This window comes from Ursus maritimus, unplaced genomic scaffold (assembly GCF_017311325.1).
Source record: "Ursus maritimus isolate PB19 unplaced genomic scaffold, ASM1731132v1 scaffold_9, whole genome shotgun sequence".
Lineage (NCBI taxonomy): Eukaryota > Metazoa > Chordata > Mammalia > Carnivora > Ursidae > Ursus > Ursus maritimus.
Genome location: NW_024427107.1, coordinates 8589658 through 8602391, shown reverse-complemented (window position 1 = coordinate 8602391; position 12734 = coordinate 8589658). Strand labels below are relative to the sequence as shown.

Here is a 12734-nt window from a genome sequence, read left to right as displayed (position 1 = left end):
AGCCACTTCAATATCTTGTCAGCCATCAATCCACATGGTCTTGTACTAAATGATAGAGTTGAAGACCGGGTTCCCTCCCCTCAAAAAAAGTGCACACCAGCCAGTGTGATGGGCACATCTCCACTCAGAATAAGGACACTCTATCAGACTCAATGAAATATCCTCTGGACCACCTTCATTATTTGTATACATTTCTGTTTGCCTAGCAACTTTTCTAAAATCATTTTTAGGGGCTCCTGGGTGGCTCAGTCGGATAAGCATCTACCTTCCGTTCAGGCCATGATCCCGGAGTCCCAGGATCGAGCCCCATGTTGGGCTCCCCACTCAGCCGGGAGTCTGCTTCTCCCTCTGACCTTCCCCCTTCTTGTGCTCTCTCTCTCACTCTCAAATAAAGAAATAAAACTCCTTAAAAAAATCATTTTTAAACTCATAAAATATGCACATTTACATCTTAACCATTTTGAAGTGTACAATTTAGCAGCATTAAGTTCATTCCTCTCGTGTTACTATCACCACCATCCACCTCCAGAACTCTCTTCATCTTGCAAACCTAAACTCTACACCTGCTAACATGTACGTCTGTGTCCCCCTCCCCCAGTCCTTGACGACCACCATTCTATCTTCTGTCTCTATGAATCTGACTTCTCCAAGAGGACCTCAGGGAAGTGAAATCATACAGTACAGTTGTCCCTGACCTATGATGATCTGACCTATGATTTTTTGACATTATGATGGTGCAAAAGTGATATGCATCCAGTAGAAACTGTACTTGGGATCATGAACTGGGATCATTTCACAGGCTAGCAATGTGCAGTACACTATTCAATACATTACATGAGATATTCAATACCTTATTATAAAATAGTCTTTGTGTTAGATGACGTCGGCCAACATAAGTGTTCTGAGCACATCTCAGGTAAGGGAGGCTAAGCTCCAATGTTCAGTAGGTTTAGGCGTATGAAATGCATGGGTTTATTTGGATGTAACTCCAACTTAAGTTGGGGAAGATCTGTCTTTGTCCTTCTGTGACTAGCTGATTTCTCTTACCATACTGTTCTCGCAAGATTCATCCACCTTTTAGCATGTGTCAAAACGTTCTTCCTTTTTAAGGCTGAATAATATTTCAGTGTACACATCCCACATTTTGTTTGTCCACGCACCTGCCACCGGACACCTGGGCTGCTTCCACCCCTCAGCTCTTGTGAGTAATGCTGCTATGAACATGGGTGTACAAATAATCCTTTGAGACCCCGCTTTCAATGTGGGGGGTATATACCAGAACAGAATTACTGGATCATATGGGAAGTCCATGTTTAACTTTGTGAAGAGCTGCCGCCATGTTTCCCACAGTGGCCGCACGGTTTCACACTCCCACGAGCAGTGCGCAAGAGTTCCAGTTTTTCCGCATCCGTGCCAACACTTGTTATCTTCTGGTTTCTGTTTTTGTGGTTTTGTTGTTTTGATAGCAACTAGATAACTTTCTCCTGATAATGACGATTACATGACAAACACTGACGAGTGCTTCACGTGTAGCTAGTTCCGAATCCACTGCATCTTGGAATCCTCACAATCAGCCTCTGAGGCTTCAATATAAGGACCCTGGAGCTAACAAGGCCAGCACCTTGTCAGCAGTCCCATGGCTGGGAAGGGTCAGAACTGGAATTTGAGCTCCAAATTCCGCATCCTGTGTTCTATCTATCTCATATGCTGCCTTCTTTCTTCTCAAAGATACTGGTTTTGGGCACGATTAAGGTGCCCAGGGAACTCCTGAGCGAGGTTCCCGTCCTGCTGATGGCATATTAATTTGTCAGCCTTGTGACTGGTGAACCAGCAAGAAAGAAAAGAGTACAATAAACTCTTCCAGGACAACACTCCCAATGTTTGTTTCCCCCAGAGCATCTGCTACAATGCCCAACACACAATACTCAATAAATACAGATTTGAAAAATAAATTGTAGTTATGGAAACTCAGTGATCACTAATAATCCCACGCCAGTCTGTGTGACTAGAGAAAAAAGAATACAGAGTGGACAACCATATACTGTACGCATTACAAATTAGTATCAAGATAACTTACAATATTTTTCTGCCAATTTCTTGACTCTCGCTTGAGGGGTTTTTGTTTCTTTATTCCTCATTTATCTCTCACTTCCCTTCTCTTCTCCCCCTCCACTCCTTTTCTATTTATATCTTGGGACCATCTATGGAACATTACCTTGCTTTACTGATTATTGTCCAACCCAAAGTACAAAGTACACCCATTTATGAACCAATCACTGGCAAGAATAGGAGCCTCTGACCAGTCAGGGCCACCCTATAGATGGGGATGGAGAAAACTTCTGCTGAACCTCCCATGGAAAAGATGGATCCTGAAATAATTGGAGTTCTCTAGGAAGAGAGGTAGAGTGATGATGCTGGGTGGACAGGCAATCAATAATGTCCCCCCACATCCCAAAATGACAGCCACAGCTTCAAATGTGTCAAAACAGTGTCAGAGGGCAGAACCAGAAGCAAAAGGCAGAAATTATGGTAATGAAATACTGCAGCATGATAGAAAAAGCTTTGTAATACCCACAGCTGTCCAAAAATGCAATGGGCCACTTTGAGCACCCTATGCTGGTGCTTCTCGCGATGACCCCTCCACCACCCTGCATTAGGATAACCTGGGAAGAAACTAACATTTGAGATCCGATGTTCAAGGGAAAGTGACTACCTGCTAAGGGCTATGTTAAGACACACCACCAGAATCTCCTCCTTCTACAAGATTCTATGACTCATACATCTAACATCAAGGTAGATAGGTGATGTCAAGAGCCCAAGGGTCAACACTTGACACCAGAAGGGCCATGCCATTTGTTTAATTGGATATTATAGTCCTGTCTTTGCTGAAGACTTATACCTATAGCAACGATGTAACATTTGAGGGTCATTCACTAAAGTGTTCAGAAATGTTTTTTCTACTAGACTCTTGAAAGATTATCCACTTGTAAGCGAATTTAAGGCAAATTACAATCCTCATTTAGTGGTTATATTAATTTATTTAAAACTTTAAAAATAACTGAAAACCATACAGTAAAAGATACACAGGCAGTTATGAGATTTAACTTGTTAGAATTTCTTTTTTATATACATTTTAATCCATTCAATTTGAAACAATTCAAAAAGTCAATGTGGTCCACTGGCCAGAGAGACAACAACCAGGGTTTTGTTTAGAGAGACAAAAACCAACTCTTACAGTGCTCATTTGATTATATTGATGACCATAAACTCCATATTAAAATTTCATTTGAAGCCAGGGACTGTGTCTATTATGGTATTTGTCTGTCACTCCCTAGATCATGAAGCCTCTCATTATTTAAGGCTGCAGTCCCTTTTATTCTGTGCCTACTGTGCACCAGAAACAACATTAGGAGATTATAGGTTAGCTCTGTCAAGCCACCACAAACTTGGGTATTACTAAATGGTGAGGATAAGCAACTTGCTTAAAGTCATAAAGCAGGGGAACCAAGATAGGAACTCAGATCTGTTTCACTTGGAAGCCCATTTTCTTTTTACCATTTTATATTATCTCCCCTCAAATTTAAAATTAATAATCCCTCAAAGGCAGTGAATACAGCAGATGACCAGTATGCCGTATCTGATTATGCAAGGTATGCAATGATTATGCATCATTGCCAAATGATGCCATTTTGACCAAATATGGCCACTCTTAGTTATGGTAATTCTTTTGATAAACTAATTCATATATCATACACATGATTCCAATACTAAGCTGCTGCTTTACAACATATTCTCCTTTTAAATACCACAGACACTTAGACCTCAACTCCGAATTAATTGCTTACATCTTCAACAGTGCTACCATCATCAAGAATATTTAGCTAAATGTTTGGGCAAGATGACCATTTAGGACAGTGATGGATTACCTACATGCTAGCGACTACACGGTTACGCCTACCGATGTCATGGAAAAAAACAGTAAGTGTTACTTTTCAGCCCGAAATTATTCTCTGTGGAAGTGCCTGTTAGCTCTGGGGTTAATCATCCACCTAATTCGGAGCAGTTAATGAATGCTCCCTATCTCTTCATCATTGGGCAGCACCGTATGTAGCCAAGAGTCTAGGCAGTAAGTTGATTGTGATGGGGAAAAAATTGGCTTCTCACTAAAAGGCTCCAATGATTTTCCCTTTTACACAATAAAATCCAACATTTAGTATTCTGGGCAATACCTCCACGCTAACCACGCTAACTTCCACACTAACCACGCTAACTTCCACGCTAACCACCACCTCACTAGAACACGTTCGTGGGCCTTGGAATGATTCCTGCACAAGGGACTCAAGAAATAAGCTCCATACTAAATGTAACTAAATATAACTAGACATAAGAAGTGGACATCCCTTTAAGAAAATGTTATATCTGGGACACCTGGGTGGCTCAGTTGTTACGGGTCCGCCTTCAGCTCAGGTCATGATCCCAGGGTCCTGGGATTGAGCCCCTAGTTGGGCTCCTTGCTCAGTGGGGGTTCATTTCTCCATCTCCCTCTGTCCTCCCACTAGCGCGTGCACTCTCTGTCTCAAGTAAACAAATAAAATCTTAAAAAAAAAAAAAAAAGGAAAAAGAAACTGTTACACCTATTTACAACATTCACAGTGTATGAGTTCCTCTGGGGGCAGGTCTGCTTACAATTATACCCACACAAGCACCATAATGGCCACTTTTGCCCCAAAGTTTTTTTGATTGTCCTCCCTTCCCCCTGCTCTCACACTGGCTTCGTGCCATTGCTCATTATACTGCTGTTTTCAAATCATATAAGTGATTCTCTTTTTTAAAAAAATAAAGATTTGGGGAGCCTGGCTGGCTCGGTCAGTTAAGTGGCTGCCTTCAGCTCAGGTCATGATCCCGGGATCCTGGGGTCCTGGGTTCATGCCCTGCATCAGGCTCCCTTCTCCCTCTCTCCGCTCTTGCCCCCACTCGTGCTCTCTCTCTCTCTGTCTGTCTGAAATAAATAACTAAAATCTTTTAAAAAATAAATAAAAATTTTAAAAATTTAAAAAATAAAAAAATAAAGATGTACAAAAGCAAAAAAATCAGCATTCACCCATAACCCAGAAAAAATCACTATTAAAACTTTAGTATCAAAATTACTAATATGCATAGCTTATAGATTATGTGTCCCACCAATGCATATTTTATTTCAGAATTAGTATTATATGTTACCTACACACTTGTGTTTAACCTTTATTTTTTTTTATTTTGTTACTGTACTTTTATTTTATTATTTTTATTTTTATTCCAGTAGTTTTTTTTTTTAATTCCAGTAGAGTTAACATACAGTGTTATATTAGTTTCTGGTGTACAATATAGTGATTCAACTTTTTAAAAACATCTTTCATTTTAGTAATGTAATTTAATACTATCTTTATAGATATCTATAGCTGTTCCATTATATGATGTATCTTAATTTGTATTTGCTTAATAAGCCTCCTATTGGACTGGAGCTTGTGGAATTGCTGGGCTGCCCCATGGGTTTTAAACTCTGGTAGATCCTACCATGCTGCTGGTCTCAAAGGGACTGCTCGGAGTCACACTACCCAATGAGCTAGCAGGAGGCGTTCTTTCACCAAATTCTTTCTTTCTTTCTTTCTCTTTTCTTTTTTGCATACAGATAGATGTGCATTCAGGCACAAGGTAAAACATGTTTCTTGATGTGGGGTGTGGTCAAAGAAGCATGAAAGTCACTGTTGTATCCAAAAAAATTAATTAGAGGCTAGAGCTTAAGTAATTTTAAAAATAGAATTGAACCATTGTACTAGATTAAGAAATTATTATATTGCTTAAACATTAAGATTTCAAAACACCCACTTAGATTTTCATAATGGTTTCCATGATGGTGAATATCAAAAGGTACATCTTTCTGATGCTGTAAAATCAAGCATGGCCACAATGGGCTTCACCATAGAAGGCTCTCCAGTGATGACTACATTCGTTCTTTTCCTTCCTCCCCCTCCCCTACCCCATCCCCCTCTCTCAGGGGCAAACTGAAAATGAACAGAGCGGAAGGTGGTAGAAAGAACCCTGAGGAAAAAGCCGTGTTGGGTGGTAAGAAAGCTGGGGCAGCAGGCAAATGACTGGGTCTGGGGCCTTCTAAGCAGGAGGAAGTATCACTTCCTTGCCGGCCCCCTCCCTCGGGCCTCCTGTCAGGTCGCTGGCTACAGTTCTGCTCTCTGTGACACAGCTTCCCCGTGGAAAGCAGAAGTGGTCCTCCCTCTCCAGAGGGTCTCTCTGCGACGAGCTTCTCTGTTTCCCTCACCCCTGTGGGGGTTAACATTTACAGGAAGAGCAGAGGCCCAAAAGCCAAGAAGATGTCATTACGTTAGCTGGAGGTAGAATGAACGCAGACCCATCTCTCCGGTCTCACTGCGTCTTCTCACCAGTGCTGAAAAGTGGGCCCAAGGAAGTCGTGACAGCTCCCCACCAGATGTTGTACCAATAGACAGAGGAAGGAGGACTGGAGAGGTGTGTTGGCAAAGAGCTTTCAATCAGCATGACTTGGGATCAACAGAGTGAGTTTAGATACTCACAGAAGGGTGGGAGCCGGAGCAGTTATTTGCATTATTTGACTTGCCTGAGGCGTGGATTGTCAAAAGGAGATGAGACATTTGTAGGACCCTCTGAGCTACAGGAATGGAGAGCTCTGCCCAGAGCTCTACAACCCAACGGGGGCAGAGCCTAGAACATTAAGAAAAACCTGCTCAGATGGATTCTGTAAAGGTATCCCCATTCATATGATTTTACGAGACATCATTTTTATAAGTCAGCATCAGAAGAAATGAACAGTTACAATGACATGAACCAATAATCTCTTCCCAAAAATGCTCAGCTCCTATCATGTCAACTTATGGTTTGTGGACCTTGTAAGAGGGTGGGCAGAGAGCTGAAAAGAGGGGCCAGAGAAGGGAGATTGGGAATATGTGAAGGTTAACAAAGACAGTCAAATAACCAAACTTCGGAAGAGTTGGATACAAACGAAAATGACATCCTGATGGCAAACAGAACTTTCAAGAAATAGTTTTGTGACAAATAAGGAATGTTGACAGCTCGTTAAGTACTAAGGGAAAGTGAAGCACAGAACAAGGCTGAAGAAAAAGTCCAAGAATGAAGAACAAAGGCCATATTCTCGGGCTGTGCAACTTGTCCGCATGGATGCACCTTTTTAACACATCACCCCAAGTCATTACTTGAACTTGCTCTTTTAACTTACGAGACAGCCCTTCCAGCTAAATTAAGCCAAAGATATCCAAAAGAAGGTCCAAGTCTTGAAAGGGGGCTGTTCCAAAAATTCTAATTCCCATACATTGTCTACATTTCGGCTTCTCCCCTAAATGGGAACTTAGTCAAAATAAATTTCAGAAATGATGATAGAGTCAACTCAACATTTCACAACTTAAGTATCAGGAAACTGGACAGCTGTAAGAAATCTTTCAATAGTTCTGACTGGAAAAAAAAAAGGAACTTCCTCTTATACGTCCTTCTGCTGGTCACCAATCTTTAAAGATGATAGGCAGTGCGTGTCCACTATAGAAGTGTGGGCTTTGAAGGGCGCCTGGCTCACAGCAGGTGCTCAGTAAAGGAGTGCATCTTTTAACGAGCATCTTATGAGTCCTGTCTCCCAACCTAATATTTTCACCTCAAATGATGTTCTCACTGATACAACAAACCACACAAGGAGGCTTGTAGGGTTCATGGGAGGCACTTCTAGCAGCGGCTAGAGGCGGTCCTTTGGTAAAGTGTTACCTGGGTGCTTCTGTACTAACCAGTAAGCCCCTCTAGCTCCCAAGGCAGTCACCAGAGCTGCTTGGGCAACAGCCTTGGTGGTGACACCTTCATTCTGTACCTGTCCCTGCCTACCCTGGGGTCCATGAGAGGTCCAGAGTCAGAAGCCTTTCTGACTCTGGAATCAGTGATTCTCAGGAATCGCTTCTGACAAGTGAAAGGTGTGAGCAGTCATTGCCAGGTAGAGAGCCCAAGAGAGATCTGAAGCCACCGTTGTCATCAATGCGTCATTGGTCAGTGTCCCAACTAATAGCTGTAGTGACCTTTCGATGTTAATACTATCCATGCATGAGGACATGGAGGTCATTGGAAGCAGCGGTGTGAGCGAGATGTAACAACTTTTCATACTGTACACGTTGTAGTCTTATTTATACTGATTTAAATTTGTATGGGTTTGTTTATGCATAGTATCATTTAATGTTGTTAAATTACAACTCTGTATATTCATTTGAACCAACTGGCATCTCAGATGTTTTGGTGATTTATATTTGAACACAAACAAAATGGAACTAAGGGGCTTAGAGAGTCATTAATTCATAATACTGTGGACCACTTTTCTGCTTAAAGAAATGCCTGTGGCGGTCGAGGGATATTGTAAAGTCTCCATATATTTGGGGGACATTTATGACTCTAAGATAAAGTGGGTCTTTTTGATTGGACGAACTCCCTTTGCAAGCTACATCTCACCACTCCAAGTCAAGCCCCTGCTCCCAGGGATACAGCAGGGTAACCCGTCCTGTGTAGAGATTCCCACTTAGAACACTGACACTGGGATAAATGGACAGGCAAAAATCCCCATTTTAGAAACCAGGACAGAGAGGGCCAGCAGGCTTCAAATGCTTTAGGATCCAGGCTTGTTCCTCGGCCTTGCACAGAGCCAAACTCAGAGCCAACCTTCATTCCCTCTCCCAAGTAATCTGGACTCTGTGACAGGCACTGGGGCTAGTGTTTTGGACAAGACAGACACAGCTGTTTTCACAGAGCTTTCATTGCACTGGTGAATACAGACTAGACACACATGGACAAATCAGAATATAACTCTGCTTACTTCTATGAAGGAAATGTTGGCTGAATAAACGGCCCAAGTCATTAACCCAACTTATTCCATATCACAGCTCTGGTCAATGATGGGAGAGACCCAAACTTAGGTTTTCCAGCTCCTGTTTCTCTTCCCTTACATGAGCTGACCTCTAAACTTCTTCATTCAGGAAGAGGGTTTTAGAGGAAGGGCTTCTGGGGACTTAGGAAATTCCTGTACTCCTTCAGTGCCTGTTCCTCTTAGCTTATATACCTCTGCAGGGACAACAGGCCTGCCCTCCTAAACCCTACAGGCAGCATGGGGGGCAGCCAACAAATAAGAAGTAAGCCAAACATCCTTATTAGCTAGTGCTTAGGGTGAGTGAGATTCCCAGACCCTAGCTTTGCAGACAGCAAATCTCGGGTGTATCTATTAAGCAGCTTTACTTGGAAGGTCAGATGGCTGAATCAGACACCTAGTCTCAGGTTTAATATCAACAAACTGCAAAGAACCAGGGAACCCTGTTTTAATGGATAGAATTATTAGCAATAAATAATAACAGCGCCATTTATGGGATGCCTATGTATGCATTTGGGGTTTCACGTGCAATAAATAGCTCAGGAGGTAAATATGTTCTCCCGAGGATGAAAAAACCCATACAGGTAATTTCAATAATAGGCCCAAGATGACACGCAGCTAGGAAACTGCAAGGCCCGGATTCAACTGGGGTTTCTGGCAAACAAGCTGGGTGGGTTTGGGATAACACACACACACACACACACACACACACACACACACACACACACACACACACGGAAACAACCAGACAACCACGTCAGCTATTAGTAGGAACGTTACAAGTGCACAGCTTGGAGAAGATGCCGCAGTCGGCCAAGATAACGCAGGAAAGCGGGAACTGCCGCTTACACCCTTCCCCCAGAGCAAAGGAAAGGCAACCCCTGAATTCTTAAAATAACTCTCGCTTCCTCTCCGCCGGCGGAGGCACGGGACTGCTCCTCGCAGGCCGGGAGGCGCCGGGCTCAGCGGGAGGGTGCGCACCAGCCTCTGCCGCAGCCCCTCGACGTCACACTCCCGCCCGGGGCTCCAGAGGAGCGCAGCTGCCCGCGGGCCTGGCAGACAGCCCGGGCCGACCCCCATCCCTCACCTCGGGGAGCCCGGGGCCAGGGGGGAGGCCGGATTGTGCAACCTGAGGAGTCCCCGCCAGGATCCCCGCCGCGCGCCCGCTCCGCACGGAGAAGGGCTTCCCCGAGGCGCACCGAGAGTGGCCCGAGCGGGGACGGCATCCAGCCCTCAGTCGGCGCCAGAGGGACCCGCAGCGCGCCCGCCCCCCGCCCACACCTCCCACCGCCTGTCTGCGCGTCGCGGCGGGGAGGACACCTGCGGAGCTGCCCGCCCCCGCGTCCCCCGCTCCCCAGGGCCCGGCCACCCACAGGCTGGAGGCACCTGGGTGCCCTTGCCGCCGGGGCCCGCGCATGTACGGCCAGGAGGCGGCGCGCGCCCGCGGCCACCCCCAGCCCCCGGGCACCCGGGACTCGGGCCAGTGGCACAGCCGCAGCCCCCGCCCGCCCCACCCCGCCCAGCCCAGGCGCCCGCGTCCACCCCCGGGCTCGCGCCTGGGACTCACCAGGTCCGGGTGAAAGTTGCGGGGCGGCGGCGGCGGCGCTCCACGGTGACTCGCGTTCAGAGCGGGGGGCGCGACGGGGCGGCCCGGCGGGGCCCCCGCAGGGCAGGCTACGGGCTCGGGGCCCGGGGTGGCGCGGCCGCCCCGCCTGCCGCGGGCTGGAGGCTGCAGCGCGTCGGGCCCGGAGGCGCCACGGCAGGGGAGCGAGCGGCGGACAGCCCGGAGCGGCGGGAGAGGAACTGGCTGTCGCTGGGCTCGGCCGAGAGGTCCCAGCTACTTCCTGGTGCTCGGATTTGCATACTGCGCCGGGAGGGCGGGGAAGTGACCGTTTGGCCCCTGCCCAAGGTTTGGGGCTTTGGTGTGGCCGTCGCGCGAGCTTTGAAGGCAGAGAAACTTAGCCTCTCAGCGTGCCGCTCGGGAATGTGGGGCCGCTGGGGCCCAACATCCTCCTGTGACGGGGACAGAAGGATCTTCCAGGGAGATCCTCTGGAGCCTGGACGTGGTGGCCTGGCGACGAAACCTTTCGCGTCTCCTTTGCTTCTTTGCCATCCTACTCCCTATAAGGTGTTAGGAAGTGGGGTGCCCCTGGCAGCAGAGCGGGCGCGCTCTGGTCCCCACATCTGGAGTTCTCAAGAAAGAGAATGAGATGCGCCGAGTGGATGTTCAAGGTCTCACTGAGTTCTTAATAATTAGTGCAGAGTAAGCTCCTTAAGAATGTATGCGGGAATGTTCAGTGTGTAGCGTCGGAGGGTGACTGTGGAGTTGAATGGTCTGGCAAATTACTCAGTTCCTCTAAACTTCGATTTCCTCCCAGGAGAATGGAGATGAGGGTGCCTACCCCGCAGGGTCACTGGGGGGATGAAATGCCTTCTGTCAAGGCTCTCACTGTGGCTAGCACACAGTAATGGTAGCTGCTATCCGTTCATTCCTGCGCTCTCTGCCTCCCAGCCTTCCCGCAAGGATCACAGTGCTTGGCACACAGCAAACGCATAATCAATGTCGAAAGAATGATTGCATCGTCAAGCCTGTGTTCCAACTCAATAAAAGCCACCATACAAGTCCAAGATTATAATGTTAGTCCCAGTCACAGCAGATGGCCAACTGTTCTAAGCAAGATTCACTGGAGTCCCAGCTTTACACTACACTGTAGAATTTACAGGGAAATAAACAGTGCCCAGTAGAAGATTTCCTCTTTGTATTAATAATAGCAAACACATAGGGCCTATCAGGTGCCAGACATTGCGCTAAGCACTTTAGATTGATTACCTTTCATTAATATGTTTTTTCCTGTAATTCTTCTTTTTTAAATCTTTTTAAAAAAAAACAAAGACAATTATCACATGGTTTCACTCATTTGTGGAACATAAGGAATAGCAGGGAGATCTTAAGGAGAAGGCAGGGAAAAATGAAGGGGGGAGTAATCAGAGGGGGAAATGAACCGAGAGAGACCATGGACTCCAGGAAACAAACTGAGTGTTTTTGGGGGGGGGGATGGGCTAGCCCTGTGAAGGGTATTAAGGAGGGCATGTATTGCATGGAGCACTGGGTGTTACATGCAAACAATGAATCATGGAACACTACATCAAAAACTAATGATGTACTGTATGGTGACTAACATATAATAAAGAAAATTCATGTAATATTAAATAAACCATTCTTAGATAGTCTAGACTGAAATTTATAATAAAAATGTCAGTTTTGAGAAAAATACATTTAGGTAAAAAGATTCATTTAATTATCTATATATTTTTTCTCAATAAACGATAAGCCCAAATAGCAGACAATTGTATAAAAAAAAATCAAAGTATAGGGGCATCTGGGTGGCTCAGTTGGTTAAAGTTCTGCCTGTGGCTCAGGTCATGATCCCAGGGTCCTGGGATTGAGCCCAGCGTTGGTCTCCCTGCTCAGCGGGGAATCTGCTTCTCCCTCTCCTCTTTGCCCCCCGCCCTGCTTGTGCGCTCTCTCTCTTTCTCTCTCTTTATCTCAAATAAATAATCTTTAAAAAATTTTTTTAAATTAAAAATGAAAGTATAGTTGACACACAATGTTACAATAATAGTGATTCAACAAGTCTGTATGTTAATGCTATGCTCACCACAAGTGTAGCTACCATCTGCTATCATACAACACTTTTACAATATCATTGACTATATTCCCTGAGCGGTACCTTTCATCCCCATGACTATTCATTTCCTAACTGGAAGCCTGTTAGTGCCCACTCTCCTTCACCTCTTCTGC

General features: G+C 45.5%; 1 protein-coding gene across 2 annotated transcripts in view; it reads right to left on the bottom strand.

Annotated features, from left to right (window-relative positions):
• LYN (LYN proto-oncogene, Src family tyrosine kinase) overlaps positions 1-10560 on the bottom strand; it is a 117353-nt gene extending 106793 nt beyond the window's left edge. The window contains exon 1 of one of the 2 annotated variants that reach the window (XM_040625726.1): positions 10500-10560. The gene's annotated coding sequence lies outside the window, so the exon portion shown is untranslated. The remainder of the gene's footprint in view (positions 1-10499) is intronic. The other variant, XM_040625727.1, reaches the window with a different exon arrangement.
• Between the last annotated feature and the right edge of the window lie 2174 nt (positions 10561-12734).